Source organism: Amblyomma americanum, chromosome 6 (assembly GCF_052857255.1).
Source record: "Amblyomma americanum isolate KBUSLIRL-KWMA chromosome 6, ASM5285725v1, whole genome shotgun sequence".
Classification (NCBI taxonomy): Eukaryota; Metazoa; Arthropoda; class Arachnida; order Ixodida; family Ixodidae; genus Amblyomma; species Amblyomma americanum.
In genome coordinates, this window is record NC_135502.1 from 134,408,007 (window position 1) to 134,435,754 (window position 27,748).

General features: G+C 49.9%; 2 pseudogenes; both read right to left on the minus strand.

Moving 5' to 3' along the window:
• Positions 1-1,157: 1,157 nt before the first annotated feature.
• LOC144095521 (gamma-interferon-inducible lysosomal thiol reductase-like) lies at positions 1,158-3,146 on the minus strand (annotated as a pseudogene).
• Positions 3,147-6,991: 3,845 nt separating this feature from the next.
• LOC144095522 (acidic mammalian chitinase-like) lies at positions 6,992-18,645 on the minus strand (annotated as a pseudogene).
• Positions 18,646-27,748: the final 9,103 nt, after the last annotated feature.

The window sequence follows — 27,748 nt, forward strand, 5'->3', positions numbered from 1 at the left end:
CCCCAGTAAGCTCTACTTGTCCGCATGTACACAGTAGACAAAAAGTCATGTCCCCAGACAAACTTCGTAAGAATTTTAGCGCCTCACAGGTATTCAGTGATAATTGAAGCAGCTGTACACACTGCGCATAAAAAGAGTAAATCAGAAATATTTGATTTGATATAGTAGGTTTAACGTCCCAAAAAGACTCACGCTATGAGGGACGCCGTAGTGAAGGGCCCCGGAAAATTCGACCACCTGGGGTTCTTTAGCGTGCACTGACATCGCACAGTACACGGGCCTGTAGAATTTCGCCTCCATCGAAATTCGACCACCGCGGCCAGGATCGAGCCCACGTCTTTCGGGTCAGTAGTCGAGCACCAAAAGCACTGAGCCACCACGGTGGGTGTGGAAATCAGAAATAAAATGTTCATATTATAATAAAACAACCTGACGCAATTTACATAATGCTTCCGGGTGTCACAAGAAAAGTTCTATACCTCCTTTTTAATTTTTAATTTCTGTCTGTCTAATTTAGCATGGCTATCTGTCCAATTTATTATGCCTTCATGTTCTTACTACGAATTCCCGGCTCCGTCTCGTTGGCTGCTTGAGCCTTCGCGGACGTCACTTTCGCTTCCATGCGCATGCGGGGAACTGTCTTCCACAGAAACAGGAGATAAACAAGCTTTCGCGTTTCTTCGGGTTAAAATCACTGAACCTTTTCTTGCTAGAACTGAATAGTCGGTAACAGCATCTGTCTATACAAAAGTGAACGATCACCGAATACGCATCGCAGTCACTAACGAAGAATTCTTGAATTCGTTTTTCGCCACCCAATGTCTCTCTATTCGAAAGCCGATCGTCATAGATACCGCGTCACAAGTTTGATACTTGATTACTGAACCTGTATAACCTCTGGGAATATAGCGGAAAAGACGAGGACAAAAATGAAAGGAAACAACATGACCAGCGCTATTAAAAAAAGAATATATGTGATGCACCAACTGACAGTTTGATAAAGGTTTTAAATGTACAAGTGACTTTGCCGTCTGAAGAAGACGCCTATTTTTGTATGTTGAGCTGCGTCGTCGGCTAGTCGCGCTCTAATTATGTGTAGAAAGATAAACGCTGTCCGGAAATCAAAGAAAGAAGCGTAATGCCAACTTTGCACACATTCAGAATCTTGAGAAGCAATATCCAGGCTCGCGTTCAGCACTTTTGCACACGTAGGGCTTCTCTGGCTTAAGCAGGGCGCACACCACGCTGATGAGGTCGTGCCTGGCCGATACTTCCAACGTTTCTTTGTTAATGCCGTTGAATTCAACCCATGGCAAGTATTAGATGGTCGGGCGGGGTGCCCGCGACCTCTTGCTTATATCGTAAAGCAGCTGCTTGCCCTCGGGGTTTTGGCGGCACTTGTCCAGCACTAGCCAGTCGGTGCCCACCTTCCGCGCGCAAGGATGGCCTGCCTTGGTGGCGTCGTCGCCCAAAAGCATGCAGGCGATGAAATGTAGTAGATGCGTTGGAGTGTGGACGTATTTAACTGCGCACGTCTGAACCTCGTTGAGGTGGCATTCTTCAGCGCCGTGCTGACTCGTGAAAGTGACGGTACCGTCGGTGACTTTCATGTGGGCAATGCCGAACGGCATGAGGTCGAGGGTGACGTAGTCTTCCAGCCTGTCATAGGTGGGACGCAGTTGGTATAGGTTGAAACTCAAAACCCTCGCAGAGACCTTCGTAAAAAAAGCGTTATTTTGACACGAGCTCCACCTCCTGTTGACCAATTCAGAGTCTACGGTGGCGAGAATGCACAAGCGAGGTCGAGGGTTGAAGCGATGACCAGGAGACGCGAATACTGCATTTATGCTGCGTTGAGAACCGCGCGGAGCACGGCGTTGACTTGGTGACCTTTCTTTCCGACTGCTGACGGATGGTCTGAAATGCTTTGTTCAGCTTGGCTGATATAGACGCTGGCTATCTGTGCTGATGCTGAAGGCGGATACGTTGTCATGCCATCGTGTTTGGATAGTGTTCTGCCATGAGAAGAAAATAGGCATTGAGCCACTTATGTTTGCGCTACCTGTTGAGAATTTTTGTAACTCCCTATCTATCTTTTCAATTCTATTGTGTTTCCTGCACATAATGATATCATCAAATTCTGCGCCACTTAAACGGCGTTTCACTTGTATGCGGCAGATGCGGCCTTTGATGTTTGGCTGTAAAGAGCATAGTGTGACAGAGCACCTTGTAGATACGCGAAATATTCTACAAGCGCCTTTATGCTCCGAATATTTACTTGCATGCAAAAAGAGAGTATAAGCAACTAATCCCTGCGACAATTTATTTGCATGCGGAATTATTTCCTGAATTTATTTGCATGCAAAAAGAGAGTATAAGCAACTAAACCTTGTGACAAAACTGTGACGTAGCCTTTGAATCACCTAAAGAGGTAATGAAAATTATATATAAGATCCAGCGTATCTTCGAATATCAATAAGCATAAAAAATAAAGCAGCTGTCGCCACCACTAGGCGAGCTCAAAACAAAATTACATGTAGATTGCCCAGGTACAGTTTAATCTGAATATACTGAGGCACAAAGGCGTCAGTAGTCACACGTTAAGAATATACAACCAAAGTAGAGTAAATGGAAAACATCTCGAACATTTCTAAATAAGCAGAACAATCTTTTAGACATTCTCAAAGCAAATAATCTTCAAAATTTGCTTGAAGTTTGAAATGATGCTATGCTAATGTATTCATTCCAAAAAATGCGAGATATTTGCGAGAAAATTTAACCTTTTTACTGCTGCAATATAGGCTGCGTATATAGGCCAAGCGGTCTGTTAAAGGCGTTGAGACACCAAATTTTGAGGCTACAATAATCTTGTTAGCGGCTTTCTTTCTATGTAAGGTCACCCAAGGAGAAGTATTATTAAAACAAACGCATAAAATATATTTTATTTCAGCTCCAAAAAGTCTTTAGAAACTCTCACGAAATAGACCCATCACTAGCCCTAATAGTTGTTGACGTAGAACTGTGGAATTATATCAGTGAATAGCAGGTACATCACAACACATTAACGTGACGTACTATCAACGGCGACGCACGGCATTGGCGATGCACTGCATCAGAGACTCGGCGGTCGGTGTGCCGTTCGGCATATGCGTATGCCGTTGCTGACGGCGCCATGAAAGAACAGCACACGGCAAAACAGCATGCGTCCAAACAGCGCACAAAAAGCAGCGTTCCAGTCGATGTGGCGTGAACACTTCTTCTTTTGTCCCTTGTCTTTTGTGATTTTTTTTTCATGTTTCAGCGCTGCGACAAAACAGCACGGGTAAAAAACGGCACAGCGACAAAACAGCACAGAGAAAAACATCATCGTGACAACATAACAGCACGGACAAAAAACAGCAAGCGTCAAAACAGCACGGTAGTCAAAACAGCGCAGCGAAAAAGCAGCAGGACGAAAAACGAGTGCAGGGAAAAAACAGCACGACGACAAAACGGCACACCGGAGAGCTGTGCAGCACTACTGGAGAGGTGAAATATAATCGCCACAAACAAACGGTAAATCACAACACATACGGCAGCGACTTTTGAAGTTAGCGAATGCTCGTTTCACAAAATACGTAAGTAACAGGGTAAGGTAATACTCGTGAACTGTAGTTATCACCTGTAATTATCACCTGTTTTGCGTTGTAGCAGTTAAAGTTACTGCACTAGTAGTGCCTTATATAGAATATTTAATCTCTTTACTGCTCCAATCACAAGGTACCTAGTGTTTTAACAAATTCCTTTTGACATCATCGTTGATGTATTGTTCGTTTCCCAAATTTTAACACATTTAAAAATGCAGTGTTTAATTGTTTCGATGCTATGGCGGTAAACAAACACCATTCTTAGCATTGATTCTCCAAACGCGCTCTACTCCATTCAGTCAGTTGTCTATTAACAGCTTGCATTTATTGGTTTCTCACTGGAAATAAATAATACTACTTCTACTACTACCAATACTACTACTACTAATAATATTAATAACAACTTTACTGCCGGAACGAGTCTCTCATAGCCTGAGTCGCTTTGGAACGTTAAACCCTCATAAAAAACCATCCTGCCACAAAATATTGTGACATATACAGACTCGGGCCTGTAAAGCCGAGAGGAGGCTTGCAGGACTAAGCCCGGCAACATAGGCGAGGGAAAAGTGAACACAATAAAAATATCTTGATAAGTGCAGACACATTGAAACAAAAATTGTTAAGAAAATACACAGTGTGAAAGAAAAAAGCACTTTAGAAATTACGTATTCTCTGCATCATTTCGCCTTAATATATCGCAGATTTTGGCATCCGTATGTGGCGCTGACCACGTAGGGTTCTGGGAGCAACTTATTTAGTCTTGATGGCAGGATCCAAAAGAGTCGTAATATATCTCTTTGTTCATATAAACTTTCAAAGGACGGAAGAGCAAGCAAGTTAAACAAGTTTGCTTGAGGGGGAAAGGGATGCCCATAGGTTGTAGTTTTCAACATAATTTTTAGGTACCTTGGCCTGGATATCGACTGGCGCCTTTCCTTCCGCCCCGCGGCGACCAAGGCCTGTCTGCAGATGAAGAGGGTCACCGCCGCCGTCCACAAGCTCACCGCTCGAGGCCACGGCATCTCCCAGCAAGCCGCGCTACGTCTATACAATGCCGCAGCTTTGGGGGCGGTGCTCTATGCGCTGCCGCTCGTCACGGTGCGCAAGACGTGCTGGAAGAAACTCGAGCTTCAGCACCGCAAGTCCCTGCGCGTGTGCCTAGGCCTGCTCAAAAACTCGCAGTGCGCCGCAACGTTGGCCTAGGCACGAGCATGGCCCCTTGAGCTCCAAGCAGCGCGCAGGGCATTGAATCACATCGACCGGCTTCACCGCGCATCGGACCGCGGCTCGCTGCTGCAGCATTTGCGCTCACACCCGCGCTCACGAATGGGCGCGGCGCTGCTCGAGTATGAGCAATTCACCCAAGGCCCACCCCCCTACGGCTCCTGCGCGCCCTGGTCTGCTGCCTCGGAGGTACATCGAGAGATCGTCGGCATTGCAGGAAAGCGGAGCACACCCCTCTGTGCTGTGCAGCAGCTGGCCAGAGCCGTCATACACAAGGAGCTCCAGGACCATCTCCTCGTGTACACCGACGGCTCAGTGGCCCGCGACAGCTGCTCCCTTGCTGCGGCGGCCACCATCCCCGCCCTGCGACTGCACAGCCAGCAACACGCAGCCTTCCTGGGCTCCTCCACCACGGCGGAGTTGATGGGGATCCGACTCGGGCTGGACCTGCTGCTCACCCTCGGCCCTCGGCCGCCCAGGAGTGCTCTGCTGTGCGACTCCCGCGCCGCCCTCAGCAGCCTGCAATCTAACGGCCGCGGTACCCCATTAGTGCGGAAAATTCGCTCGCGCATCGAGCGCCTCGCGCAGAGAGGTTGTGCCATGCGTGCACAGTGGGTGCCCGGTCACTGCGGCATCGCCGGCAACGAAGAAGCTGACGACCTCGCGACCGCTGCACACCAACTACCTGCCAGCGATCTGCCCCTTGCGCTGGAGGACGTGGGTGCGGCCATCCACGACCATCTCCGAAAGCGGCACCCCGACCCACGCATCGCGGGATGTGAGCGCATCGACAGTGTCACCGGCTGTCGCGCACTTACACGGTCACAACGTGCAATGATCCTCAGCGCGCGCATTGGCTGCGTGTGGCCCGGGGAACGACGTGTGCGTCACGGAATCGCGACGAGTGATGTGTGTGACGGATGCGGTGCAGTGGAAACACTAGAACACCTGCACCTTCGCTGTTCCGCGTTCGTCGATGTTCGTCGCGATATGCTCGCGGCCTATAGGGCGCAGGGCATACTAAAAGACCCCATGAAGACGCTATTGTGGCCGCAGGGCAGTGCGCGCACTCGTGAGCGAACTTTGGTGAGCCTCTGTGCATTCCTCGAACACACGGGCTTGACGTCCCGTCTGTTCTCCGTCAGGTAGTTACACGCAGTAACCGAACGCTCCGCGAGTTCTACCTTGAACGATTAATAACTGGACGCCCCACTCCAGTTGTAACCAACACAGTGCTGTGCGCGTGTGTGATTTAATTCCTCTAAAATGAACTAATCACGCGCACAACCTGGACACATTTCTTATTGTGCAAATAGTTTGTACATATTACTTCTCCCCCTATCCTCTATTACTGTCCCCTCACCTCTTTCATTTCATTTCTCCATTCTGCCTGCTGTCCATTATTTCCGCTGCCCCAGCTCAGGTGCTTCAGTATCGATGGCAGATGCCGGGGCTAGCAAAAATCTTTTCCTTCCTTTTTACTATCACTTTAAATAAAACCACTACCACCAGAAGAGCATCTACATGATGATGTACCAGCTTCTCATAATAATTGAAAATAATGTTTTGATTATGAGGAAAAGAAAGGTGCAGTCGCTACCTTACTCTCGGTGCGACTAGAATCGTTTCGTGAGGGCAGGGATGTAGGAGGTAGTATTAATAATAATTGGTTTCTGGGGAAAGGACATGGAGCAGTATCTGTCTCATATATCGTTGGACACGTGAGCCAACCGTAAGAGAACGAATAAAGGAGCGAGTGAAAGAAGAGGGGAAGAAGAGGTGCCGTAGTGGAGGGCTCCGGAATAATTTCGACCACCTGGGGATCTCTAACGTGCACTGACATCACAAAGCACTCGGGCGCCTTAGCGTTTTGCCTCCATAAAAACGCAGCCGCCGCGGTCGGGCTCGAATCCGGCAACTTCGTATCGGTAGCCGAGCGCCCTAACCACTGAGCCACCGCGCCGGGTATGTAGGAGGTAGAGAAGTGCATTTCAGCCGTCTAGTAATCTCAAAACACCTGATGGCCCGCCTACAAAAGGAAACCCGAAATGTAGGAGGTTGAGAAGTGCATTTCCGGTTTCGTTTTGTAAGCGGGCGATCAGCTGTTTTGTGATTACTAGGCGGCTTTTGATGTTCTAGATTTAGGTTTCTTTTTGTTGGCTGTCGTCAGTCAGCGTCCCGTCAACCTAAATGAAGACGGCCCGCACTAACGGGTTCATGAGTCGGCAGGGCCGCGAGTAGTCGTCGCTTCCACGTCCCAGATGATGACACCTCCGAGGAACATCTTTTCCACAAGGGACGCCATCTTGATACGCTGATCTTGTCCTCGTACCCCATCCAGAGGTTATTTCGCCACGCGTGGGGCTTCTCGCTCTCGCGGTTCAAGTACACTGCCCAGCCGGCTTAATGCATCAGGTGACATGTTTCTCCGTAAGACACGACACGAACCTCCCGCGCGTTCTTCCAAGTGGGCACCTCGTTTTTCCCGGGAAGCTTGGATACGGCGCATATGTAACATGACAGAGGGATGGTGACCAGCAGCTGCCTACGGGGTACGCCGCTAGAGATCGCGTGCTCGATGGAGTCCTCCACGCTTCTGTCACATTTGCGGCCACGCTGATGGCAGAAAGGCACAAGGGTGCCGTCGGGTGTTCTGCGCAATGCATACCGTCCGTCACTACACCAACGTAGTCAAGGAATTTGCTTAGTCGGCCAAGTCTCACGACTCCTCTAACAATACCCGCGTCCGACGTCGCGGTCACGATGAAGAGAAGGCCGTGCTTGTGCATGACTTGCTTGAAGTGCGACAGGAAGGCAGTCGTATGCCATGGGTAGTCTCTCCAGACGAGAAACTCACGGCTGAGCACGAGTCGATGGAAGCGGATGTGCAGCAACCAACGTACCATCTCCGCCAGGAAAGTCCTGAGTACCGTAGTGCCGGGTGTCTCGAGGAAGGCTAGTCAGCTACCGTCGTTCTCGTCACGTGCGGCGACCAGGTATCTGAGGTGCGGGAAGCTTTTGTTCATTTCGTCGCGCCGCTCGATGAGTTGGGACTGCACCAAATTGAAGGTACCGTAAGGTATACCACTTTCGACGCTGAGGAAGCCTTGGAGGGGAAGCACCAGGGGCGAGCAGTAGTTACCCGGAAGGTCGGTAGGCCTGTAAGGAACGGCACGATCGTAATATCTGTACACGCTCTTGTGGCACAAGATGGGCACATGTTTCTGTTTCTGCGAGCGCACCTTGGCTGCAAAAACTGCAGCGGCACTGTTGCCTACTTGAGGACGTCGAAGGCAATCACGAAGACGAACACACCAACGAGCAGTATCGTAAAGCCGGCGCACGCTGCGCCAAAGTGCGCGATGCGTGTCTTCTCAATGAATGGGTCCCTACGCGAGTACTGCTTCTACCGCTGTGAGAGCAACCTCTGCTCGTCTTCCACGTACTGTGGCATTTTCACCCCTTCTCTAAGCCTGCTTCTTGTTGTTGTTGCCTCAAATACGATGGCACATACCCACGATGGGGGATTGGCCAGGGTTTGGTGTAGATCCAAACAGGAAAATTTCCTTCCAGGTTTATCTCAAGCGGCTCCCAAATTGAGAGGACTCTGAGAGAAAAATAAAATCATGACTTTTTCGAGAGCTTGAGGAAAGCGAAATGAAAATCAAGGAAACAAAGCGGTGCGAGTAGAATAACTAAATTTTAAGAATTCATCAAAAAGGAAATAATTTTGAGAGGAAACTGAAGGCATCGGGAAGTTAACAGAAAATTCTCCCGGTTTCAATGATATACTTGAGAAGATGACACACCTGCCAAATGGCATGCCCTTTGACAGTTTCACCGAAGGAAATGAGGTCGGGAAGAGTAAACGGCAGCCCTAATTGAGCAAAAGGATTATCCACCAAAAACTGAATTTTTGCCGTGAAACCGCCGGCAGTATTGGATGAAATGATCTATTTCAACATCCCCTCATGATGCACTTAGATTCGGCGGCGTGAACCCAGAACGGCATAAATATAGTAAGGCGAGGAATCCTACAGCGCAACAGCATACAGCGCAACAGCTTACATACAACAGAGGCCCGCTGTTGTTGTAGCCTCGAATACACAATGGCACATACCCACGGTGGGGGATTGGCCAGAGTTTCGTGCAGATTCAAGCGGAAAATTTCATCCAGGTTTATCTAAGCGGCTCATAAATTGAGAGGACTCTGTGAGAAAAAGAAAATCATAAATTTTGACAGAGCTTTAGGAAATCAGATTGAAAATCAAGGAACACAGGCCTGCGTCTGCGCGGCGCAACTTATAGCCTCCTCATTTTCTTCCGCCTCACAACCCCCGGCCGTAATCGGTACCTTCTGAGTCACTTGCTGCAGTTTTCTTCTGTGTAGCGCTCAATCGCCTACATGGCTACGCCGTTTGCTCTTTGAAGCTTTACATGCATCATACATTTTTTGTCACATTTCCTTAGAGATAATATTGCCGTGCCGGCAGTAAGAAATCTTTGAAACATTTCTCCCCGTCCTTAAACCGACTGCAATAGTGCTCCAGCGTCATAAAAAAAATTGTTTGGTTCCAGCGACCCTCACATCTTGAGCCAATTTTTGGCGAGAAATGCACACGTTGATATCCAAGTCAAGCGTCCGCGTTCGCCAGAAAGCATGCTTAATGATTAGACCACTTGTCTACTGATCCTGAGTTCCAGGGTTCTAAGCGGACCGCGGTGGTTGCCTTTCGATGGAGGCGAAGCGCTAAGGCGCCCGTGTGCTGTGCGATGTCAGATCCGAAGTACCCGGGTTCGAACCCAACCGCGGCGGCCACGTTTACATGGAGGCGAAGCGCAAAGGCGCCCGTGTGCTGTACCGATGTCAGTGCACGTTAAATATCTCCAGGTGGTCGAAATTATTCCGGAGCCCTCTACTACAGCACCCCTTTCTTCCTTCCTTCTCTCAGTCTCTCCTTATCCCTTCTCTTACGACGCCGGTCAGGTGTGCGCCAAGATGCGAGATAGACACTGCGCCATTTGCGTTCCTCAAAAACCAATTTTCCCTCTCTCTATTTCTCTCACACTTTTTGTGACTACCAAGGTTCCGATTAAAAAACTCCGCTAGAGGCATTCCTGATTAATCGTTTCTATTCAAATTAGCTGACATTACTGGGCTATCGTTGCGTTGGCTGTGGCAGGTGGCGTGCTTCAACGTACCTTCCAATCATGTGGCACTAATACCTAAGGGAATCTTTTGTAAAATGAGCCCAGAATATGGCGACAGTCTTTCAAGTCTGGCATCCTTGACGATGCAGTTTGCATCGTGCCTCGCCCACGGGTGGCTGCCACTCAAGCTCTTTAGGTGGTGCCTAGTAGTGATTTATGCTGGTTAAATCGCACACGTATTGGTGTAAATTAGTGCAACGGTGGCTGCACCAGGTAGGCTTTACTTTCTTGGTTGTGCCTTGGTCATTGCCGTAGTACTGGGAGTAGCCCATCTGTCAAAAGAAAATGTGAATGACATCATTACACCGGTGACATATTAAAACATTTTGCTATATGAAAATGGACTATTCTTGTGTTCATAAATAGGCGAAGAGCACTTTTTAAAGCAGGGGAGAAGGGGGCGTACAATTCTCGGTCAGTTTTTTATTTGTTAGGACAAACTGTAATGACACTATTTGGCAAGTCTTTCGTAATGTTGCGCATGTTACTTTGTCTACTAATAGTAAAGAATACGGTAGCAGCTACGAAGGCTTACGCACACGACCGCTCACTACGTGTTTACTTAGCAAGAGAGCTATATTTTACGTCTACTACGTTAGGAAACTGCTCGCTGGCGCTAGAAATTGGCGTAAAAATGTTGCTCTGGAAGCATGACGGTAGAATGTAACCCATTGACACACGACTAAATGCAGAGACGCAACCACTGTTCCTCTGAGTTTAATTTCACCGTTTGCGCTGATCAGTACGTAGCTGCATATAACACCATTAATGTCATGCCCCGCATTGCTGAAAGGCTTCGTAGTCGGAACCCTTACAGCTGTGTCGTACCTAAAACTGTGGCGTCTAAGCGCTAAGCTAGCGAGGGCAGCAAGGTGGACCTAATACTGATAATAATAATAATAATAATAATAATAATAATAATAATAATAATAATAATAATAATAATATTATTATTGGTTTTGGGGAAAAGGAAATGGCGCAGTATCTGTCTCATATATCGTTGTAGACCTGAACCGCGCCTTAAGGGAAGGGATAAAGGAGGGAGTGAAAGGTGGTGAAGTGATTTTATTAAAAATAATAGTAAAAAAGGAAGGAAAAGATTTTTGCTAGCTCCGGCATCTGCCATCGATACTGAAGCACCTGAGCTGGTGCAGCGGAAATAAAGGATAGTAGGCAGAATGGAGAAATGAAATGAAAGAGGTGAGGGGACAGGAAGAGAGGATAGGGGGAGAAGTAATATGTACAAACTATTTACACAATAAGAAATGTGTCCAGGTTCTGGGCGTGATTAGTTCATTTTAGAGGAATTAAATCGCACACGCGCACAGCACTGTGATGGCTACAACTGGCGTGGGGCGTCCAGCTATTAATTGTTCAAGGTAGAACTCGCGGAGCGTTTGGTCACTGCGTGTAACTACCTGACGGAGAACAGACGGGACGTCAAGCCCGTGTGTTCGAGGAATGCACAGAGGCTCAACAAAGTTCGCTCACGAGTGCGCGCACTGCCCTGTGGCCACAATAGCGTCTTGATGGAGTCTGGTAGTATGCCTTGCGCCCTATAGGCCGCGAGCATATCGCGACGAGCATTTGCGAACGCGGCACAGTGAAGGAGCAGATGTTCTAGTGTTTCCACTGCACCGCATCCGTCACACACATCACTCGTCGCGATTCCGTGACGCACCCGTCGTTCCCCGGGCCACACGCAGCCAATGCGCGCGCGGAGGATCATTGCACGTTGTGACCGTGTAAGTGCGCGACAGCCGGTGACACTGTCGATGCGCTCATCTCCCGCGATGCGTGGGTCGGGGTGCGAGAAAGGAGAAAGGAAGAAAAAGGTGCCCGTAGTGGAGGGCTCCAGAATAATTTCGACCATCTGGGGATCTTTAACTTGCACTGACATCGCACAGCGCCAGTGTTCGTCGCTCTAGCAAGTCTCGCTCATTGTCTCCTTGCCGCCAGGACCAACAACCTCCACAACTTTCCTGGGCAGACAGAGTAGCAGGCCACAGGGTCACAGCTACCAGCAAGCCCTCAACCCCACCGCCCACACAGGCGGACCCCCGTGACCGGGAGCTACAGGCCCTGCGAGAGGAAGTGAGTCGTCTTACCTCTCTCATTAAGACCGCCACTTCTACCCCTCTACCGCTTCCGCCAATAGTCCCTCTCACGCAACCCACGCTAGTACCTCAAACACCCACTGAAAGCATGGAACAATCGAACTCCCAAACCCCCACCTCACCCCCAGCCAAGAAAAAACGCACACCAGAGCAACCACCCGTCACCCAAACCGACCTTCAATTCCTTGAGGCCCGCATGGACGCTTAACGGGCCGAAATGAGCGCGCGTCTGGAGGCAAAATTTAATCTTCTCGTCGGCCACCTGTCCCAACGCTTCGAACCACAAATTGAAGCGGCATTTACGCGCATGGTGCATACCCTTGAGATGAGCCTCGCACGGTATGACACCCGCCTCCAAACAATAGAACAGTTCCTTCCCTCGCTGCACCTTCCCAATCCCCCCACCAATCCCGCCCGCCTACCCCACAGAACCCCCTGAAATGAGCGCGCGTCTGGAGGCAAAATTTAATAACCTCGTTGACCACCTGTCCCAACGCTTCGAACAAAAAACTGAAGCGGCATTTACGCGCATGGTGCATACCCTTGAGATGAGCCTCGCACGGTATGACACCCGCCTCCAAACAATAGAACAGGTCCTTCCCTCGCTGCACCTACCCAACCCCCCCCCCCCAAAATCCCGCCTGCCTACCCCACAGAACCCCCTACCCAACTCATCTACCCTCACCCCACCCACGCTACAGTATGGCGGGGCGACCTCCTAATTCCTTATCAATTCTGCAATGGAACTGCCGCCGCTTCCGGGGCAAAAGCGCACCCCACCAACTCCTCCTCCCCACACTTCCCACGCCCCACATCCTCATCCTTCAGGACACACATGTCCCTGCAACACTTCCCAGCTACACATCCGCTCACTCGGACGCAACGAATACACCCAGGACTTCTATACTCATACATCGCTCCATTACTCACCAAACGCATCATATCACCTCCGAGACACCCTGCGTGATCACAGAAATCAAACATATTCACACTCCACACCATCTATTTTTATTGCAAATATATATCACACACCGTCTCATCCGATGGCTTCATTGGAAACGCTACTGCGCGATCTCCATCGTATGGCAGGCAAGCATCCATTGATTAATGGAGGGGACTTCAACAGTCAGCATACTGACTGGGGCTACCGCACCACCACGGGAAGGGGAAGGCGAGTCTGGTCCTTGGCACAGCAGCTCCGCCTCACAATACACAACTTTAACACTCCGACGAAAATTGGCAGCACTGTCAGCGCGGCACCAGCCCGGACTTGACACTGAGCCGCCACCTTGCGGGTATTACGTGGAACACAGCACATCACTCATTAGGGAGCGATTATTACATGCTCTCCGTTACAGTACCGTACAAACAAAGAACGACCCTTCACCTAACGCACAAACTCACCAACTGGGATGCGGTCCGCGCCGCACGGGCGGCACTTCCTGACGCCCCCATTACAGACATCGACTGTTGTAGAAAATAACTGATTTAGTTTCGTTTCTAATGACAGTAGACTGTTATCGTTTATGTAACTTCGTTTATTGTAAGAAACGAGAAACAATCAAATTGTTCGTTAGGAGCGGAGCAAGAGCTCGAAAAATTACATGCTCATCGTTGGGGCTCCCCGCTCGTTCTGCCCTTTTCCCTTGCCCCTCCAGACGGAGGAGCTCTCTGCTGGTCTCAACCTTTGGCCCTCTCCCTCGGGTTCCCAGAGTCCCGTCGCCCGAGGGGAGCCGCCGCCGGCCATAAACAAGCGAGAGGTGTCTGGGTTTCGTCTCATGAAGCGTATTTAAGAAAATCACATACAAAGGACACACAGGTTAAACACGAAAAGAAAACGAAGTTTCAACACTGCCCCGCCGAATGACCTTGCTCATTCTACGTTTCTGCAAACTCTAATGGGTACAGTGACTGAACAGGGCGTCGAAAATTCTTCCCCTCGGCATCCTGACCTCACAAGAACGAACCTTGCCGGCTCGCCCAGGAAACACGGCAGCGATAACTCCTGTTCTCCAGAGCAGTATCGGTTGATTCTCTCGAACCAAGACAACCTCTCCGTCTCGGGGAGTCACGGCTTTGGGTTGTTTAGAGGCAAAGGCCGAGCGTAGCTGCCCCAAGTATTCTCGCCGCCATGTCTGCCAGAAAACATTCAGCATTCGCCCTCGCTTCTTCCAGAGCGCCCGGAGCGAAGCGGCGGATGCCTCGATGGCTCGTGTTTCAGGCGAAGGCAGAGCCGTCAAGCGTCTTCCCGTCAGGAAACTGGACGGTGTGAGCGGCGTACCGTCTTTAGGGTCCTCATATGTGTACGTGAGGGGCCTAGAATTTATTACTGCCTCAACCTCAGCCAGGATTGTTGACAGCTCAGTGGTGTCTAGGCACTGACGTCCGACCGTTTTTCTCAGCGCGCTTTTCATGCTACGGACCAGCCTCTCGTAGAATCCGCCCCACCACGGTGCGCGCTCTGCTATAAATTTCCATTCTATGCCGGAGTTGGCAAAATGGTTCTTAGTTTCAGGGTGCCGCAGGAGCTTCCACAAAATGCCCATATCTTTTGAGGCTCGTTTGAACGAAAGAGCGTTGTCAGAGTATATGGTTCGGCACAAGCCTCTGCGCGACACAAAACGGCGGAAGGCCTGTAAGAATCGCTCTGTGCTCATGTCCGCAACAAGCTCAAGGTGCACCGCCCGCGTCACAGCACATGTAAACAGCACGATGTATGATTTCACGGTCCGACTGTTCTCCCTCACCAGGAGGGGACCGGCAAAGTCGAGGCCGACGACCTGAAACGGGTCCGCTTGGGACGTCCGGTCAGGTGGAAGGAGCCCTGTTGCTGCGTCGAAGTGCGAGGCACTGTGCCGCTTACATACCACACACGATCTCACAACACTTTTCACAAACTGACGCCCCCGCACAATCCAGTACTTGTCTCGTAATAGCACAAGTGTGTCTCTTGCACCTGCGTGAAGCAGCTGTCGATGTGCTTCGTGCACCAGTAGCGATGTGTAGCGATGCTTCTTGGGGAGCACAATCGGGTGTCGTTCGTCGAGTGTCGTCTCTGTGGAGCAGATTCGCCCTTTTATCCTCAGTAGGCCGTTTTCATCTGTCCACAGGGCGAATTCTTTCAATGCGGAGTCGTTTGGGATGCGGCTGCGTTTCTTTGTGCTTTCCAGTTCCGCATAAAATGCCGACTTCTAAACCCTTCTCACCCAAAATCCTTTCGCATGATCGATTTCTGCAGCAGTCAAAGGGCCAGAGATCCTGTCAGAAGATCGCAGATTTCGCACTAACCGGAAAATCCAAGCTGTTACTCGGTTCACTCTAGATGCAGAGCAAAAATCTTCCAGATCCAGCAACTCATCTTCTTTATCGCTGGTGGAATTTAAGACACTGACCTCCCTTTTTTTCTCCAGTTCTTCAACCGTGAAGTCGCCTGGTTGTGATTCAACCGGCCATACGTCAGCTCGACCTGTTATCCACTGCGGCCCGTTCCACCATAGCTCGCTGGTTTTCAGTTGAGTGCTTGTCAATCCCCTGGTCATGAGGTCAGCCGGATTCGATTTTCCGCGGCAAAATCGCCACGTCGGGGTCTCGCTGTTTTGTTGGATTTCCGCGACGCAGTTCCTCACAAATTCCTTCCACCGTGCTGCGTTTCCTCGAATCCAGCTCAGTGTGATCATAGAATCGGTCCAGAGGAAAACCTTGTCAAACTTCATATCAAGATTCGACCTCACGAACTGGTAGAGTCCTGACGCGAGTAAGGCTGCCAATAGTTCTAGCCTTGCCAAGGTGACCGCTTTCAAGGGGGCGACACGACATTTGGCTAGCATGAAGGCGGAAGTTCTTTCTCCTGTAGAATTCTCGGTACAGAGGTAGACCACGGCGCCGTAAGCCTTCGGGCTGGCATCTGCGAACACGTGCAAAGTTCGACTCTGTGGGTGCCCTTTGGCGTTGGCTTCATACCTTCTTGGGATGGTGACCTCATGTAGCGAACGTAATTCTTCGCACCACTTGATCCACTGCCTTAGGAGATGATCTGGAAGTGGCTGATCCCATGCGATGTCTTCCTTCCAAATCTCCTGAAACAGGTCTTTCGCTCTCACTGTATACGGCGATAGAATTTCCAGGGGGTCGTAGAGCCGCGCGGTCGTTTGTAGGACAAATCGCTTGGTATTCTTTTGCGCCTTTGAAAATTCAATGACGGAGTCGGGAGAAAATGTCAGTTGGTCTTCCCTTGGTTTCCAACTTAAACCTAGCACTTTCAGCAAATTAGCCGGTTGTCCAAGGGGCATTTCATCGGGGATCTCCTGACAAAACAGTTCGTTCATCTTTGTGCTGTTAGAACCCCACTTGTGCAGGCGCATTGAAGCAGCCCGAAAGATGCGACTTGCCTCGTCGTATATCTTCGCTCCTTCCTCATCGTCTTGTGCACCGCAAAGCAGATCATCCACATAAATGCAGCTTTTCAATACATCTGTCGTTGCTGGAAATTCATCCTTCATTGTTTCAAGGTGGTGCTGAAGCGTTGCTGCCAGGAGAAACGGGCTCGATGTGGTTCCGAAGGGTATTCTGGTCATTCTGAAGCCTTTGATCTCTGGCAATGGCCTGCCTTCTACAGGGCTCTCGGCGAACCATAGAAACCTTAGCGCATCGCGGTCCTCTGGCGCTACGCTTATTTGAAGAAATGCCTTTTCGACATCAGCGACGAGTGCGACTTTATGTCGCCGAAAGTTCAGCAGGAGCCGAATGAGGTCAGGATTTAAATTCGGACCACACTCGAGGTTTTCGTTCAGGAATTTAGCCTGAACACTGTGTGATGAGGCATCGAAAACTATCCTCACTTTGGTGGTCGTGCTGCTTTGCCGCAGTGCGGGCTGATGGGGCATGTAGTACACTCGCTGAGAGTCGCCGCAAAGTGTGTCTGTTGCCCTCTCTGCTATGCCTTCGTCAGTTAAGCGCCGCATTTCGAAGTCATAATCTCTCATGAGAATCGGGTTCCTGCTTAACCGCTTCGTTAAATACCGAACGCGATTCTCCGCTAATCCGCGGTTGTCAGACATTTCGACTTCGTCTTTCCAAGGAAGCTTTACTTCGTAGCGATAGTGGATCTTCTTGATATTTTTAGAGAAAACCTCCAGGGCTTGGGAGTCTGAATTTTCAGTCGATGTGTCTGACGCACCAGTGTTTTCCAACCCCCAGAACCTCTTTAGAATCGGACTGGTTTCTCGATCAGCCACGGTCGTTCTCATGACAATAGTATGTGTGCAAATTGTCCCTTGACATTTGGACAGGACTTGGCCCTGAACTGCCCATCCAAATACCGTCTCGATGGCAGTCAGTTTGTTGGGCAGCTTTCTCACCTTCCCAGTGATGCATTCCCAATACTGATCGGAGCCAATCAGCACATCAATCGGTGTGTCGTCGTTAAGAGCCGAATCATCACCCAAAGGAAGCATCAGCTCTCGAAGTGTATCTCTGATCATTTCGTTGGGGCAGGGTATACTCTGTTCCCATATGGAAGGTGTTTCTAGGGCTTCGATTTTGTACTGCGCTTTTGGGTCGTCTCGTCGGAAGAGGCACACTTCAACACGCCTGAATGTGCGTCTGGTCTGCCCTCCTCCAAATACTCCCACCGACAGTAATTCTGTCCCGAGCAATTTTCACCCAAGTTTCCTGGAGCAGTCTCCTGCTATAAATGTTCTCTGACGGCCGCTATCGAAGAGAACTCGAGAAATCTTTCTTGCTTTAGTCCCTTTGTTCAACGCTGTAATGGTAGGCATTAGGACTGTGCGGCGACTAGGGTCCTTTTCTGCCCCTAAGGCGTGCAGGCTTACTGCCTGTACCCCTTCTTTGGCCGACCGTGCGTTCTTGGCTTCGTTGACAGTAGGGTCGCACATCGCTGTCGCATGTCTGCGTTTACATCTCTTGCAACTGAGTTTAACCTTGCAATGCCTCGAACGGTGTCCATGATTCGTGCAACGAAAGCATCCACCTTTCGCTGTGAGGAATGCCTTCCTTTTGTTTACTGTCATCTTCGACTCGCACTCTTGGCTCTCATGTGTCTTTGAGTCGCAGAACACACATTGCATGCAGATGGCTGCATCGTGCAGGGCTTAGGCCGAAGAAGGGCGAGCGTGCCCTCGATGCTTTCGTGCCTTGCGCCCATCAAAGTGAGAAGCAGGCTTACCATGTGCGTCGTCGGGCCGGTCCTCTAGCGACCTCTCGCGGCTTTCTAGCTCGAAGCGGAAGAATCTGAGCAGGGAATGCAGTGGCGTCAGCTGTGAGCTGTCCGACGACGATGTCGTTGAACCTGAATCGTCGACCACCGCCGGCGTCGCTTCCTCTTGGTTCTCAGCCTGTGAACGATGATAGTCCAAGATCAATTCTTTCGGGAGAGCGCGGCGAAGGACAGGATAGAGCATCGCCTGGTAGCCATCGTCCTCGATGCCCAGAGCCTTCAGCCCCCGCATGTGAACCTGTATCTCATCGTAAAGCCCTCTCAAGGCTCGCACATTCCTTGCAGAGAACACCGGTTTCACGTCAATTAGGCCCTGCATATGATCCTAAACCAACGCTTCAGGGCTTCCGAATCGTTGTCGCAAGATGTCGACCGCGTCGCTGTATCAATCACCTGATGCCTGCAGTCCGGCAATTGCAGTCACGGCCTCTCCGGTCAGCAGCGTCTTCAAGTAATTCAGGCGGTCGATGTTAGAAAGTTCAGTATTTTTGTGGACTGCCACCTCGAATTGTTCCCAGAATGGCGGCCAGCTTTTCCTTTTGCCATCGAATTTTGTTAGTTCCAGTTTCGGTAATTTGATTCATTGAGCCGCGGAAGCGCTTCCAACGGTAGCTTGAAATCGGATTTCTTTGTCTTTGCTTGGTTGTTCAGTTTGCTCTTTCTTCAGGTTTAGTCGGCAAATGCAAGTAGCAATCTTGTCACCATACTCGATGACTTGCTCGAATTCAGCCTCCGCTTCGTCATCTTTGACATTTGGCTCGATTGCCGCATCTACGTCGTTGTGCTGTTGTTTGACCAATCGTAGACGTTCAAGAAGCACGCTCACCTTTTCGTTGGTGGGTGCTTCCTCGGCAGCGAAGATGTCGTCCGTTTCTTTCGTAAGCCGTGTAGCTTGACTTCTGACGGCCTTCCTGTTTTTCTTCAGAACATCCATGTTGATGTCGTTGGCACGTTGAGTCGTTGGGTCCGGTCGATGTCCCTGTTTAATCCGTTCCCGGGTTTCGGCACCAAAGTTTTGTAGAAAACTAACTGATTTAGTTTCGTTTCTAATGACAGTAGACTGTTATCGTTTATGTAACTTCGTTTATTGCAAGAAACAAGAAACAATCAAACTGTTCGGTAGGAGGGGAGCAAGAGCTCGAAAAATTACATGATCATCGTTGGGGCTCCCCGCTCGTTCTGCCCTTTTCCTTTGCCCCTCCAGACGGAGGCGCTCTCTGCTGGTCTCAACCATTGGCCCTCTCCCTCGGGTTCCCAGAGTCCCGTCGCCCGAGGGGAGCCGCCGCCGGTCATAAACAAGCGAGAGGGCCAAAAACAATGTGAGCAACAAAAGACCTCTCAGCCCTCTCCTTCGAATAGCGTTATGGACGCATCCTCTATGGATTGTATTGATATGGAGTCTGATCTCCGCGCCCAGAAACGAAGTGGGTCTCCTCTGAATATTGCAGGTCCATCTTGCCCCCAGTCAAAGAAAAAGAAAAGTAACGCAAGTCAAAACGCTAAGACCAGTATTCTAGAAAAGGCAGTCGCGGCTGCGGCACTTCCGCCAAGATAGGGTTCTTAAGTGTACTCCAGTGGAATTGTCGATCAATATTCTCAGCTACAATAGATTTGAATTGCCTATGCAATCAGCTTCTACCAGATTTAGTTGCTTTACAGGAAGCATGGCTAACTCCAAATTTCAATTATCATCTCAAGGATTACCATCCGTTCCGGCTTGACCGGTCATCACGAGGGGGAGGGTTGTTAGTGCTCATATCTACAAAGTTTTGCCACAGGGCATGCATTTCTTTTCAATATGCGGACAATGAATGTGAAATCCTTGCGGTTGACCTCAGTGTCCCAGGTCAACAGCCCTTTACGGTAGCTAATGCATATTTCCCGTCTGGTGTGCGTGACACTCGGCCCCTTGACTCACTCATGTCTAATAGCCGATCTCAGGTTCTATTACTTGGCGACTTCAATTCGCACCATGTGACTTTGGGGTTTAAAACAGACAGCTTTGGTTGTAGGCTATTTGATTGGGCTTCTGGCAACAACTTGATCTGCAACAATTCCGGATTGCCTACGTTTGTTCGCAGTCAATGCCGCTCTGCCTTGGATTTAACTTTTTCCTCCCCAGGAGTCTCCGTTATGTCTTGGGCGCCTGTTGACTGTGCAACAAACCGGGATCATCTACCGATTATTTTCAAGTTTGCGTGTAAATTAACTCTTCCTGAGCGACATCAGCGCACGTTATTAAATTACAATTGCTTTAAAGACACTCTAAAATCAGCCCTCCAAATCACTTCAGACACTCGCGCTCAGATAAGTGCCGAAAGCAAGGCTGCACATCATGTTCAGTACTGGACCATGCAAGGCAAAAGTCTGAATTTTTGGTTAAGAGAACAAAGGGTGCAATCGCGAACAATTGGTGGAATGCTGAGTGCACGCGTGCATATAGACGACGGAAAGCAGCTTGGAAGAAACTTCTCATCAATCAATGCCCAAAAAATTGGCTGGATTATAAGTATGTTGCACCAACATTTAGGCGCACTGTCGCCCGTGCAAAGGAGGAGTATAATACAAATCATTATGATTTCCATTCCCAATCAGGAAGTAAACGAGCTTTGTTTAATTTCATGAGGCGCAACAAGGTGATTCCTCCGACTGCCAACATTGAATCCCTCGTTCAATCCTCTGCTGACATCGCAAACGCCTTACAAGATATTGCGTGTGGCCTAGAGCTTCGCTTTACATCTGCTTTACCTTCTCCTACTATATTCACATGCACCTCAAGTGATTTCACTGAGGTCTCTATGCCTGAGCTGTCGCAAATTGTTCGGCGCTTATCCCCAGCGGCTCCTGGCCCCGATAAGGTCACTTCATCTATGATCAAAATTTTGTTCAATGAATATCCTGCAGACCTGTTGGCTCTAATTAACCATTCTATTAAAGGTCCTTGGATACCGCATGAGTGGCGTCTTGCTGAAATAGTTCCATTGCTTAAAAAGCAAAGAGAGGGCTTAACGTTAGACAATATACGCCCTATTTCGGTAACATCGAACCTAGTGAAATTAGTGGAAAGGGTCCTTCTCAGCCGTGTCATGTCATTCATTTCAGAAAATGCTGTATTGAATCCATGTCAAATTGGTTTCAGGCCGGGTTGTTCAATTTGGTGTGCTCATACTGACCTTGAGAGTCGTATTAAATTAGCTCGCAATAGAAAACAGTTTGCTGCGCTTGTCACCTTGGATGTCAGTAAAGCATACGACAGCGTGGAGCACTCGACTCAATTACTAAGATTACAGGAACTCAACTTCTCAAGCTATTTTGTAGCCTGGATTTCTGTTTTTTTTAGAAAATAGAGAATTTTACTGCTGCCAAAATGGTGTTTCCTCAAGGAGATTTCCACAGACAAGAGGTGTTCCGCAAGGATCAGTTCTCGCACCTGTTCTTTTTAACATTTTTCTAAGCTCAATTCCATGCATTCAAAACGTGAAAATTTATGTGTACGCCGACGATACTGCATTTTTTGCATCAGCAGGTGACATTCACACTCTTTATCGAAACCCTGCAAAATTACCTCAATGTTGTTGACAACTGGCTAGGAAGAATTCATCTGTCCCTTAATGTGAAGACATGCGCATTGTTAGTATTTCCAGTTTCTGTTCCTGTAAACATCTGCCTGGTCTATAGAAATAACATAATACCTGCGCTCTGCTGTGCAAAAGTTTCTTCAAGAAACGCAGCGACTCCCATTCTAATTTCTTTTTCCCGATCTCAGTCAGTAAGACGTTGCAACATTACAGGCATTGTGTACTATTATGCACATTAAGCAATTGTCCCGTCTTCGATCTCCAAGTTAACTGGACCCCTTTCCTTCCCTCTTCCAATCTATCAGACTACATACTATTTCCACTGCTTTTCCCGTCAAAAATTTCCTGTATCCAGTAATTAACCGCCTGTGTCTTGGCCACTCCCCCGTAGTGGGTATGTGCCAGCAACGTCTGAGGCCTTCCTTCCTTCCTTCCTACTCATGAACGATGTCTCCGCACATACTCGAACACTTGACACCACACCAGATACGCCCACCCTCGGCACTCGCCGGGCCACCATAGCATCTTAGAGCGGTGGAAAGGGCAAAAGCTCAATCGCACCCATAAAAAGCTGCTAGCCGCACTGCAAACACAAATTACTGAGCACTCTGAGGAGCTCTGCCGATCCAACTGGGGACAGATTTGCAACCGTATGGCTGGCAATCTGTCCTCCGAACCAAGTTGGCAACTCCTCCGTCACTTAATTGACCCCACGCAATCCAAAACAGCCACACAACACCACGTCACACGCCTTATACACAGGACCGACCTTTCCCCCGACACACTCATCGACATACTTAGGAACAGACATACAACTCCCGTTACCTCAATCCCCCTGCCCCCCTATGCCGACACCCCGAATGCCAATCTCGACGCCGAGATTACGGAAGCAGAAGTCAGAGCGGCCCTCCTGACTCTCCGCTCTAAGTCCACTCCAAGAGTTGACCATCTCTTATAGCATGCTCCGCTATTTGGACGACCAGTCGATTGCCCAGCTCACGGGGTACTTCAACACATGCTGGCAGGACGGCAGCTTTCCGCAATCCTGGTGTCACGCCGAAATCTTATTCATACCCAAGCCCCACAAACCCCTTACACCTGCAAATCTTCGTCACATCTCACTAACATCATGCCTGGGCAAGCTTTTGGAGCATGTCGCACTCGCCCGACTCACCCAACACATGAAGGAGCAAGACCTCTATCCGCACAGCATGGTGGGCTTCCGTCCCCACCTGTCGGCCCACGATGGCATGCTCCAGCTCACACAGAATATTTTTGACCTCTCATACCGGGCCACACAAAAGCTGTCCTCGCACTGGATGTCTCCAAGGGCCTTTGATCGCCTAGACCATAAAGCGATCATGGCCGCGCTCTCCCCAATGAACATAGGTGAATGTACGTACACCTATATTCAAGCATTCCTTACTAACCGCACGGCAAAAATTCCCTTCGGTCCACACACATCCCATCCATACACCCTTAGTGGGGTTTTCATCCCCCAGGGATCTGTCCTCTCCCCTTTCCTCTTTAATGTCACACTCATCCCCCTTGCCCGCAAACTAGAAACTATCCCCCACCTTCGGCATACACTCTATGCTGATGATATTACTCTATGGACCACCCATGGCAGTGATGGAGACATAGAGAATACTCTGCAGTCGGCAGCTACCCTCACCGAAACACATGCGCGGAGTATCGAACTCTCATGCTCTCCGGAGAAGTCGGAGCTCCTCATACTCCGCCCCACAACCCGAAACTGCCCCACAGCCCCCATCACTGTGAAACTGGAAAACCGGCACATCCCGGAGGTACACACTCTCCGGGTACTGGGCCTCCACATCCAGAACAACGGGAAAAATACTCTCACCGTCCAGAAACTCAAGCAGCCGGCGGTGTCGATATCCCACCTAATACGCAGAGTTTCTGGACACCACCGGGGCATGGAGGAGCATGACCTATGTCGTCTGATTCATGCCTTCATCCTCAGGAGCTTTCTCTTCACGCTCCCCTACCTGAAACTCCAGGCCACAGAAATCTCCACCCTGGATGCCATGATCCGAACAGCTTTTAAGACAGCACTACACCTACCCCTAAATACCTCAACCGAAAACCTCCTCCAGCTAGGCCTACAGAACACGATAAGTGAGCTTATCGAGGCCCACCGACAGACAAAATACATACGTCTCGCGAGAACCACCACCGGCAGACACATCCTACACACCCTCGGCATCAGTATACCAGCCACGGATCCCACACAGCTCCAGGTCCCCCATCACATTCACCGCGAACTACTTATTCAACCTCTACCTAAAAATATGCACCCCACCTACCACTAGCCCAGCCGCAGAGCTCGCGCACGGGCGCTCCACAAACACTATGGCATGGAACCGGATGCCGTTTGGGTGGATGCCGCATGCACGGGCGAGGACGAGGTTGTAGCCATCACGAACCCCTCCCTACAACCGATTGCTGCCCTTCACATATCCCACTCTCACTTCGGAGGAGGCTGAAGAGGCCGCTATTGCCCTAGCCATCAAGCGCACGGAGGCCCGGTATATACTCTCGGACTCTAAAACTGGCATACTAAATTTCGCTCGCGGGAGAGTTCGCATCCCTGCATTTCACATTTTGAACTCCCTCGCAGCACACCCGCCCCGCCACATGGAGCTCATATGGGTGCCTACCCACTCCGGGAATCCCGGAAACGAGGCTGCCAACGCTTTAGCCCGAGGTTCTCTCAACCGGGCACCGGCGGCCTCCGATCTAGGTTTCTCACGGGAGCGCATGCATTCCTTCAGTGAATTGACGCAGACCTGCAAAGCCGAGCGTCGGCTGTACCCCCCACCCCATCCCTCCCTCGACAGTTTTCATCAGACACTTTGGAGGCGGCTCCAAACAAGCACCTTACCCTCCCTTTATATATGCTCGCGCTATCACTAAGTCCACACAAACCCCTCCTGTACCCTCTGCCATCACCCCAAAGCCACTCTCGATCATATCCTTTTCCTCTAAGCGGCGGATCCTCCCCCGCGGGGCCTGGAGCCCCTTACCACTTGGGAGGCTTGGGAGATCCTAGTGCGCTCCGAGGACCCGGCCAAGCAAGCCATCGCCACAGGCCGGGCTGCCAGCGTTATGAAAATCCGGAACATGAACGTTTGAGTGCAGTGGGGCCGTGCGGGGGCCCAAGGACCTGCGCGTCCTAAACTGTCCTGTAGGTAACAAAGTTTGCACCACCACCACAGCACACGGGCGCCTTAGCGTTTTTTGATGCTAAATTTATTGCCCCAGGATATCAATGATGGGTGAAGGTGTGATGAATGAAGCAGTAGAAATTAAATGAATGAAACAGGGTTAGCCGATTTGATGAAGTCCGGTAGAGAACGATGGTACGGTCCTTGCGTACAGGCAATGTATGAAGCAGGGTTGCTTGGTGAAAGACCAGCTACCATCAGGTGCCGGATCCTTGTAGGCTTGAGACCTGGGCAGTCCCACAGTAAGCGATGAATGTCGGCCACAGTGTCCTCGTGTTTGCATATCGGACACCCTGGCCGAGGAAATAATTCTCAGTTCTGAGGCCACTAACGAGTGCTGGCTGGTGTGCGGGCAACCCCGACCCGGATCCTACTAAGCGCAACCTCCTCTGCACGGGTAAGACCGCGGGGAAAGATTACCGCACACGGAGGGATGAGAGCACGTCTGCGGCGCCGGAGGAGTTCCTTTCTTGATGAAAGGAGGAAAAATGTCCAATTGAAGGAGCCGAGGAGGTGATGAGTTTGTATTCGCAAGGCAGGTCGCTAAATCGGCCTGGCTTTGATAGGTCAGCAAATCCCATGGGACAAACTGGCTGTGGAATGCGTGCCGCGAGCCGGTGGATGTCCTGACATATCGCTGGACAGCGGCTAACACGTCGTAGCAACCGGACAACTTGAAGGGTGTCAGTTCGGATGACAACGCGGGCCGCAGGGAGCATAGTTATGTCGGCCACGGAGCAGAGTGTCTCTTGAACTGCAACGAGCTCACCACAAAAGCACGAAGAAGGTTACGTAAGCTGAAACCAAGAGGTTTGATTCAGGGCAGGTCTTCACGGGCAAGTAGATAGCTGTTGTTGTTTTGCAGTCTTGTATGCTTGCATCTACATAGACAACAATGGATCCTTCAGGCAGGCAAGCATCTTGTTCCTCAAATTTCTGGCGAAGTAACGATGCCGAATTAGCAGATGTTGGCCGGCGACGATCTGTTGGCTTGTTGTCGCTGAGCTGTACAAATTTCCTTGGGGGAAGAACTGGTGTTGGAGGCTGAAGAATGGAGTGTGACGTTGCATAAGTACTCAGTGCATGCGTGGAGAGCGATAGACTGGCCTTAAGACTGCGCGCTTCATGGCGCTGCTGCACTAGCTCATCAATGGTATTGAGCTGCGCATTCGCTTGTAATGCTATGACCGGTGTGATGCGTGGAAGGCACGTAATGGTCCTCATAGCCTCTCGGTTCACGGCTTCAAGGCGATCCCATTAGGCTCTTGTAAGATGTTAAAACTGAGCTTGATAAACAATACGTGGCTGCAGAACTACCCTCACCAATTGCCATGCAACGAACGATCCTGCGCCACCAGTTTTAGGGGGAATTCTTCGAATCAAACCCAAAGTCTGAATAGCTTGATTTTTTGCGTGTGAAAGCCATGCAGTCGCTGATCCTGATTGGTGAATCATTAAGCTAAGGATTTTTACGCTCGTTCTTTCCTGCAGTGGGGTGCCTGATAGACAAAGATTGGACTTGCAGCAAATTTACGGCTTCCCAGCGGTTGGCGACTCACGTGTATGTTGCTTTGTGCATGGATAGCTGACGTCCGATGGATGATGCGTAACTACGGGTAACATCCAAGGCAGATTGAAGGGCAGCCTCCTGAGTACGGAGATCTTGGTGAGTACTCCACACCGTGATGTCGTCAGCGTACTGAAGAAATTTTATGTCACTGATGTCATGTAAGTGCCAAGCCAGCGGGATGAAAGCATTCTTAAATAAGGTCGCCGACAATACTGATCCCTGGGGCACGCCGCAGAGAGGAACAAATGATCCGACCGCTTCGCCGCTGAAGCGTATTGCAAATTTCCTGCCTTCCAAAAATGATTGGACAAAACTACGCACTCTCAGAGGAAGATGAAGCATGTCAATGGAGTTCAGAATGGCTGCATGACTGATGTCATATGCCTTTTCAACGTCCATTGCTAAAACAGTACGCACATTGCGGCTGCGGGTAGATGACAAAACTGCAGATACCAATATATGCACCAATATATGCACGAAAGCCGATTTGTGCTGGGTGATAAAAACCGTGCTGCTCTAGCCACCATGACAATCGTGTGGCTCACATTTTCTCCGCCAGCTTGCACAGCGTCGGAGTTAAGGAGATAGGTCGCAAGTTGGCAAGGTCCGTCGGAGGCTTTCCTGGTTTCGGGATAGGAATCACGACCGCGGATTTCCAGCTCTCGGGCACTACGCCATCCAACCATAGTTTGTTTATCGTGTCAAGTAGTTGAGGGAATGCAGCGCTACTCAGGTTCTTGTACACCTCGTATTGAATATTGTCCGGGCCGGGCGGTGTTTTCCGTTTCGCATCATCTATTACAGCCGGCAGCTCAGGCATAGAGAATGGACATGCAATTTCATCTACGTCGACATCAGACGGCGTTTGATATGCATACACTGGGATGCCTGCCATATTTAAACTAGCGGATGAAGAAGGCACAGCATCGTAATTTG